We start from the raw sequence: 8,454 nt of genomic DNA, 5'->3' as shown, positions 1-8,454 counted from the left end.
ATATTGACTCATAATGCATAAACATGGTATCTCACTCCATTAATTCAGGTCTCTTTAATTTCTTCCAATATTTTTTCCCACTTTCTACATAGAGGACTTGTATATTTTTTGTTAGGTTTATTCCCAGGAATTTGATATCTTGATATGGTATCAATGGTATAATTTTAAAATTTTTAAATTTTCACTTCATACTCTTTTTAAAAGACTATTTGCTGCTTAAAACAATAATACTGTCAATGTATTATGGGGTTCATAACATTTGAAGTAACATATATGACAATGATAACACAAAATTCAGGAAAGATAAATAAAATTGTAATTATACTGTTGTAAGGCTCTTTCATTGTATGTGAAGCAATTAGGTACTAATTCAAGATAGACGGTAATAAATTAAAGATGTATATTGTAATCATTAGAGTAACTACTAAATATATAAGAAATATATGTTAAAAGACAATAAAAGAGGAAAAATGGAGAACTAAAACATACTTGACTAACCTGAAAGAAACCTGGAAAGGAGGAACAAAGAAAGAAGTAACAGATGGAACAAATTAAAACACAAATATGGTATACTTAAAGCTAATTATATCAGTAATCACAAGAAATTAAATGGACTAATCACTCTTTAAAAGAAAAAGATTGTTGGACTATATATATATATATATATATATTTTTTTTTTTTTTTTTTTTTTTTTTTTTGCGGTACATGGGCTTCTCACTGTTGTGGCTTCTCCCATTGTGGAGCACAGGCTCCGGACGCGCAGGCTCAGCGGCCATGGTTCATGGGCCTAGCCGCTCTGCGACATGTGGGATCTTCCCGGACTGGGGCACGAACCCGTGTCCCCTGCATCAGCAGGCGGACTCTCAACCACTGGGCCACCAGGGAAGCCCCACACTATTTTTTAAAAAACAACAAACAAGGGCCCCGGAGGAAGATGGCGGAAGAGTAAGACGCGGAGATCACATTCCTCCCCACAGATACATCAGAAATTCATCTACACGTGGAACAACTCCTACAGAACACCTACTGAATGCTGACAGAAGACCTCAGACCCCCCAAAAGGCAAGAAACTCCCCACATACCTGGGTAGGGCAAAAGAAAAAAAGAATAAACAGAGACAATAGGATAGGGACGGGACCTGCACCAGTGGGAGGGAGCCGTGAAGGAGGGAAGGTTTCTACACACTACAAGCCCCTTCGCGGGCGGAGACTGCAGGTGGCGGAGGGGGAAAGCTTCGGAGTAGCGGAGGAGAGCACAGCAACAGGGGTGCGGAGGGCAAAGCGGAGAGATTCTGGCACAGAGGATCGGTGCCCTCAGGCACACACCAGCCCGAGAGGCTTGTCTGCTCGGCCGCCGGGGCGGGCGGGGCTGGGAGCTGAGGCTCGGGTATCGGCTTTCAGTCGGAGCGCAGGGAGAGGACTGGGGCTGGCGGCAGGAAGAGAGCCTGAAGGGGTTAGTGCACCACGGCTAGCCCGGATGGAGTCCGGGGAAAGGGTCTGGAGCTGCCGAAGAGGCAAGAGACTTTTTTCCCTTTTGTTACCTGGTGCGCGAGGAGAGGGCATTAAGAGGGCTGCTTGGGGAAGCGCCGGAGACAGGCGCGAGCCGCGGGTAAGGCGCAGACCTCGGAGACGGGCGTGGGACGCTGGGGCCACCGCCGCCGCCGCCGCGGGGCCTGTGTGCGAGCGCGGGTCACTGTCCGCCCCGCCTTCCGGGGGGCCTGTGCACCCCGCCACTGCCGGGGTCCCGGGACCCGGGGACGGCTTTCCCGGGAAAGCGCACGGAGCGCCACGGGCTGCTGCAACGTCACGCCGGCCTCTGCCGCCACAGGCCCACCCCACACTGCGCGCCCCTCCCTCCCCTCTGCCTGAGTGAGCCAGAGCCCCCGAATCAGCGGCTCCTTTAAACCCGTCCTGTCTGAGCGAAGAACGGACGCCCTCCGGCGACCTACGCGCAGAGGCGGGGCCAGGTCCAAGGCTGAGACCCGGGAGCTGTGAGAGCAGAGACAGGGAAATCTCTCTGTGCAGCCTCGGAGGCAGCGGATTAAAGCTCCACGGTCCATTTGATGTGCCCTGCGTCTGTGGAGTGCATGAATGGACAGCGAATCATCCCAAATTGAGGAAGTGGACTTTGAGGACAAGATTTAAGACTTTCCCCCCTTTTCCTCTTTTTACAAAGAATTATCCCAAATTAAGGAGGTGGACTTAGAGAGCAAGATTTCAGACTTCTCGCCCTTTTCCTCTTTTTACAACGAATTATCCCAAATTGAGGAGGTGGACTTGGAGAGCAAGATTTTTGATTTTTCCCCCTGCTCTCTTTTTGTGAATGTGTATGTGTAATCTTCTGTGTAAGATTCTCTCTGTATAGCTTTGCTTCCACCATATGTCCCAGGGTTCTATCGGTCCGTTTTTTTCCCAATAATTGCTTTTTAATTTTAATAACGCTACTATATTTCATACTTTATTCTATTTTACTTTACCTGCTCTTTTTTTCCTACCTTCCCTTCCTCCCTCCCTCCCTCAGCTCCTCCTTTCCTTCTTTCTTTTTCTTTCCTCCCTCCCTCCCACCCTTCTTTCCACTTTCTTTTTCTTTCCTTCCTCCCTCCCTCCCTCCTGTCTTTCTTTCTTTCTTTCCTTCCTCCCTCCCTCCCTCCCTCCCTTCTTCCATTCACTCTTCCTTTTGCTTTCATTCCTCCCTCCCTCCCTCCTTTCTTTCCTTCTCTCTTTCCATCCTTCCTCCCTCCCTCCCTCCTTTCTTTCTTTCTTCCTTCCTTCCTTCCTTTCTTCCCTTCTTCCTTTCTTTCCCTCTCTCTTTCTTTCTTCTACTAATTCTTTCTTTCTGCTTTTTCTCCCTGTTATTCTGAGCCGGGTGGATGAAAGGCTATTGGTGCTGCAACCAGGAGTCAGTGCTGCGCCTCTGAAGTGGGAGAGCCAACTTCAGGACACGGGTCCACAAGAGACCTCCCAGCTCCACATAATATCAAGCAGCGAAAATATCCCAGAGATCTCCATCTCAACACTAGCACCCAGCTTCAGTCAATGACCAGCAAGCTACAGTGCTGGTCACCCTATGCCAAGCAACTAGCAAGGCAGGAACACAACCCCACCCATTAGCAGAGAGGCTACCTAAAAACATAATAAGGCCATAGGCACCCCAAAACACACCATCAGACGTGGACCGGTCCACCAGAAAGACAAGATCGAGCCTCAACCACCAGAACACAGGCATTAGTCCCCCCCACCAGGAAGCCTACACAACCTACTGAAACAACCTTAGCCACTGGGGACAGACACCAAAAACAACGGGAACTACGAATCTGCACCCTGCAAAAAGGAGACCCCAAACACAGTAACATAAGCAAAATGAGAAGACAGAAAAACACACAGCAGGTGAAGGAGCAAGATAAAAACCTACCAGACCTAACAAATGAAGAGGTAATAGGCAGTCTACCTGAAAAAGAATTCAGAATAATGATAGTAAAGCTGATCCAAGATTCTATTTCCAAGATCCATAATCTTGGAAATAGAATAGACAAAATGCAAGAAACAGTTAACAAGGACCTAGAAGAACTAAAGATGAATCAAGCATCGATTACAAACACAATAAATGAAATGAAAAATACTCTAGATGGGATCAATAGCAGAATAACTGAGGCAGAAGAACGGATAAGTGAGGTGGAAGATAAAATAGTGGAAATAACTGCTGCAGAGCAAAATAAAGAAAAAAGAATGAAAAGAACAGAGGACAGTCTCAGAGACCTCTGGGACAACATTAAACGCACCAACATTCGAATTATAGGGTTTCCAGAAGAAGAAGAGAAAAAGAAAGGGACTGAGAAAATATTTGAAGAGATTATAGTTGAAAACTTCCCTAATATGGGAAAGGAAATAGTTAATCAAGTCCAGGAGGCACAGAGAGTCCCATACAGAATAAATCCAAGGAGAAATACGCCAAGACACGTATTAATCAAACTGTCAAAAATTAAACACAAAGAAATCATATTAAAAGCAGCAAGGGAAAAACAACAAATAACACACAAGGGAATCCCCATCAGGATAACAGCTGATCTCTCAGCAGAAACTCTACAAGCCAGAAGGGAGTGGCAGGACATAATTAAAGTGATGAAGGAGAGAAACCTGCAATCAAGATTACTCTACCCAGCAAGGATCTCATTCAGAATTGATGGAGAAATTAAAACCTTCACAGACAAGCAAAAGCTGAGAGAGTTCAGCACCACCAAACCAGCTTTACAACAAATGCTAAAGGAACTTCTCTAGGCAAGAAACACAACAGAAGGAATATACCTACAATAATGAACCCAAAGCAATTAAGGAAATGGGAATAGGAACATACATATCAATAATTACCTTAAATGTAAATGGACTAAATGCTCCCACCAAAAGACACAGAGTGGCTGAATGGATACAAAAACAAGACCCATATATATGCTGTCTACAAGAGACCCACTTCAGACCTAGAGACACATACAGATTGAAAGTAAGGGGATGGAAAAAGATATTCCATGCAAATGGAAATCAAAAGAAAGCTGGAGTAGCAATTCTTATATCAGACAAAATAGACTTTAAAATAAAGACTATTAGAAGAGACAAGGACACTACATAACGATAAAGGGATCTATCCAAGAAGAAGATATAACAATTGTAAATATTTATGCACCCAACATAGGAGCACCTCAATACATAAGACAAATACCAACAGCCATAAAAGGGGAAATCGATAGTAACACAATCATAGTAGGGGACTTTAACACCCCACTTTCACCAACGGACAGATCATCCAAAATGAAAATAAATAAGGAAACACAAGCTTTAAATGATACATTAAACAAGATGGACTTAGTTGATATTTATAGGACATTCCATCCAAAAACAACAGATTACACATTTTTCTCAAGTGCTCATGGAACATTCTCCAGGATAGATCATATCTTGGGTCACAAATCAAGCCTTGATAAATTTAAGAAAATTGAAATTGTATCAAGTATCTTTTCCGACCACAATGCTATGAGACTAGACATCAATTACAGGAAAAGATCTGTAAAAAATACAAACACATGGAGGCTAAACAATACACTACTCAATAACGAAGTGATCACAGAAGAAATCAAAGAGGAAATTAAAAAATACCTAGAAACAAATGACAATGGAGACACGACGACCCAAAACGTATGGGACGCAGCAAAAGCAGTTCTAAGGGGGAAGTTTATAGCAATACAATCCCACCTTAAGAAACAGGAAACATTTCGAGTAAACAACCTGACCCTGCACCTAAAGCAATTAGAGAAAGAAGAACAAAAAAACCCCAAAGTTAGCAGAAGGAAAGAAATCATAAAGATCAGATCAGAAATAAATGACAAAGAAATGAAGGAAACAATAGCAAAGATCAACCAAACTAAAAGCTGGTTCTTTGAGAAGATAAACAAAATTGACAAACCATTAGCCAGACTCATCAAGAAAAGAAGGGAGAAGACTCAAATCAATAGAATTAGAAATGAAAAAGGAGAAGTAACAACTGACACTGCAGAAATACAAAAGATCATGAGAGATTACTACAAGAAACTCTATGCCAATAAAATGGACAACCTGGAAGAAATGGACAGATTCTTAGAAATGCACAACCTGCCAAGACTGAATCAGGAAGAAATAGAAAATATGAATAGACCAATCACAAGCACTGGAATTGAAACTGTGATTAAAAATCTTCCATCAAACAAAAGCCCAGGACCAGATGGCTTCACAGGCGAATTCTATCAAACGTTTAGAGAAGAGCTAACACCTATCCTTCTCAAACTCTTCCAAACAATATCAGAGGAAGGAACACTCCCAAACTCATTCTACGAGGCCACCATCACCTTGATACCAAAACCAGGCAAGGATGTCACAAAGAAAGAAAACTACAGGCCAATATCACTGATGAACATAGATGCAAAAATCCTCAACAAAATACTAGCAAACAGAATCCAACAGCACATTAAAAGGATCATACACCATGATCAAGTGGGGTTTATTCCAGGAATGCAAGGATTCTTCAATATACGCAAATCAATCAATGTGATACACCATATTAACAAGTTGAAGGAGAAAAACCATATGATCATCTCAATAGATGCAGAGAAAGCTTTCGACAAAATTCAACACCCATTTATGATAAAAACCCTGCCGAAAGTCGGCATAGAGGGAACTTTCCTCAACATAATAGAGGCCATATATGACAAACCCACACCCAACATTGTCCTCAATGGTGAAAAACTGAAACCATTTCCACTAAGATCAGGAACAAGACAAGGCTGCCCACTCTCACCACTCTTATTCAACCTAGTTTTGGAAGTTTTAGCCACAGCAATCAGAGAAGAAAAGGAAATAAAAGGAATCCAAATTGGAAAAGAAGAAGCAAAGCTGTCACTGTTTGCAGATGACATGATACTATACATAGAGAATCCTAAAAATGCTACCGAAAAGCTACTAAAGCTAATCAATGAATTTGGTAAAGTAGCAGGATACAAAATTAAGGTACAGAAATCTCTGGCATTCCTGTACACTAATGATGAAAAATCTGAAAATGAAATCAAGAAAACACTCCCATTTACCATTGCAACAAAAAGAATAAAATATCTAGGAATAAACCTACCTAAGGAGACAAAAGACCTGTATGCAGAAAATTATAAGACACTGATGAAAGAAATTAAAGATGATACAAATAGATGGAGAGATATACCATGCTCCTGGATTGGAAGAATCAATATTGTGAAAATGACTCTACTACCCAAAGCAATCTACAGATTCAATGCAATCCCTATCAAACTACCACTGGCATTTTTCACAGAACTAGAACAAAAAATTTCAAAATTTGTTTGGAAAAACAAAAGACCCCGAATAGCCAAAGCAATCTTGAGAACTAAAAACGGAGCTGGAGGAATCTGGCTCCCTGACTGCAGACTATACTACAAAGCTACATTAATTAAGACAGTGTGGTACTGGCATAAAAACAGAAAGATAGATCAGTGGATCAGGATAGAAAGCCCAGAGATAAACCCACGCACATATGGTCACCTTATCTTTGATAAAGGAGGCAGGAATGTACAGTGGAGAAAGGACAGCCTCTTCAATAAGTGGTGCTGGGAAAACTGGACAGGGACATGTAAAAGTATGAGATTAGATCACTCCCTAACACCATACACAAAAATAAGCTCAAAATGGATTAAAGACTTAAATGTAAGGCCAGAAACTATCAAACTCTTAGAGGAAAACATAGGCAGAACACTCTATGACATAAATCACAGCAAGATCCTTTTGGACCCACCTCCTAGAGAAATGGAAATAAAAACAAAGATAAATAAATGGGACCTAATGAAACTTGAAAGCTTTTGCACAGCAAAGGAAACCATAAAGAAGACCAAAAGACAACCCTCAGAATGGGAGAAAATATTTGCAAATGAAGCAACTGACAAAGGATTAATCTCTAAAATTTATAAGCAGCTCATGCAGCTCAATAGCAAAAAAACAAACAACCCAATCCAAAAATGGGCAGAAGGCTTAAATAGGCATTTCTCCAAAGAAGATATACAGACTGCCAACAAACACATGAAAGAATGCTCAACATCATTCATCATTAGAGAAATGCAAATCAAAACTACAATGAGATATCATCTCACACCAGTCAGAATGGCCATCATCAAGATATCTAGAAACAATAAATGCTGGAGAGGGTGTGGAGAAAAGAGAACACTCTTGCACTGCTGGTGGGAATGTGAATTGGTACAGCCACTATGGAGAACAGAATGGAGGTTCCTTAAAAAACTAAAAATAGAACTACCATATGACCCAGCAATCCCATTACTAGGCATATACCCTGAGAAAACCATAATTCAAAAAGAGACATGTACCAAAATGTTTATTGCAGCTCTATTCACAATAGCCCGGAGCTGGAAACAACCTAAGTGTCTGTCATTGGATGAATGAATAAAGAAGATGTGGCACATATATACAATGGAATATTACTCAGACATAAAAAGAAATGAAACTGAGCTATTTGTAATGAGGTGGATAGACCTAGAGTCTGTCATACAGAGTGAAGCAAGTCAGAAAGAGAAAGACAAATACCGTATGCTAACACATATATATGGAATTAAAAAAAAATGTCATGAAGAACCTAGGGGTAAAACGGGAATAAAGACACAGACCTACTTGAGAATGGACTTGAGGATATGGGGAGGGGGAAGGTTAAGCTGTGACAAAGCTAAAGAGAGGCATGGACATATATACGCTACCAAACGTAAGGTAGATAGATAGTGGGAAGCAGCCGCAGAGCACAGGGAGATAAGCTCGGTGCTTTGTGACCGGCTGGAGGGGTGGGATGAGGGTGGGAGGGATGGAGATGCATGAGGGAAGGGATGTGGGAACAGATGTATGTGTATGACTGATTCACTTTGTTATAAA

The sequence above is a fragment of the Mesoplodon bidens genome, assembly GCF_964165515.1.
Source record: "Mesoplodon bidens genome assembly, chromosome: 2".
Taxonomy (NCBI): domain Eukaryota; kingdom Metazoa; phylum Chordata; class Mammalia; order Artiodactyla; family Ziphiidae; genus Mesoplodon; species Mesoplodon bidens.
The sequence above is the reverse complement of the archived record's forward strand: the minus strand, read 5'-3'. Positions refer to the sequence as shown.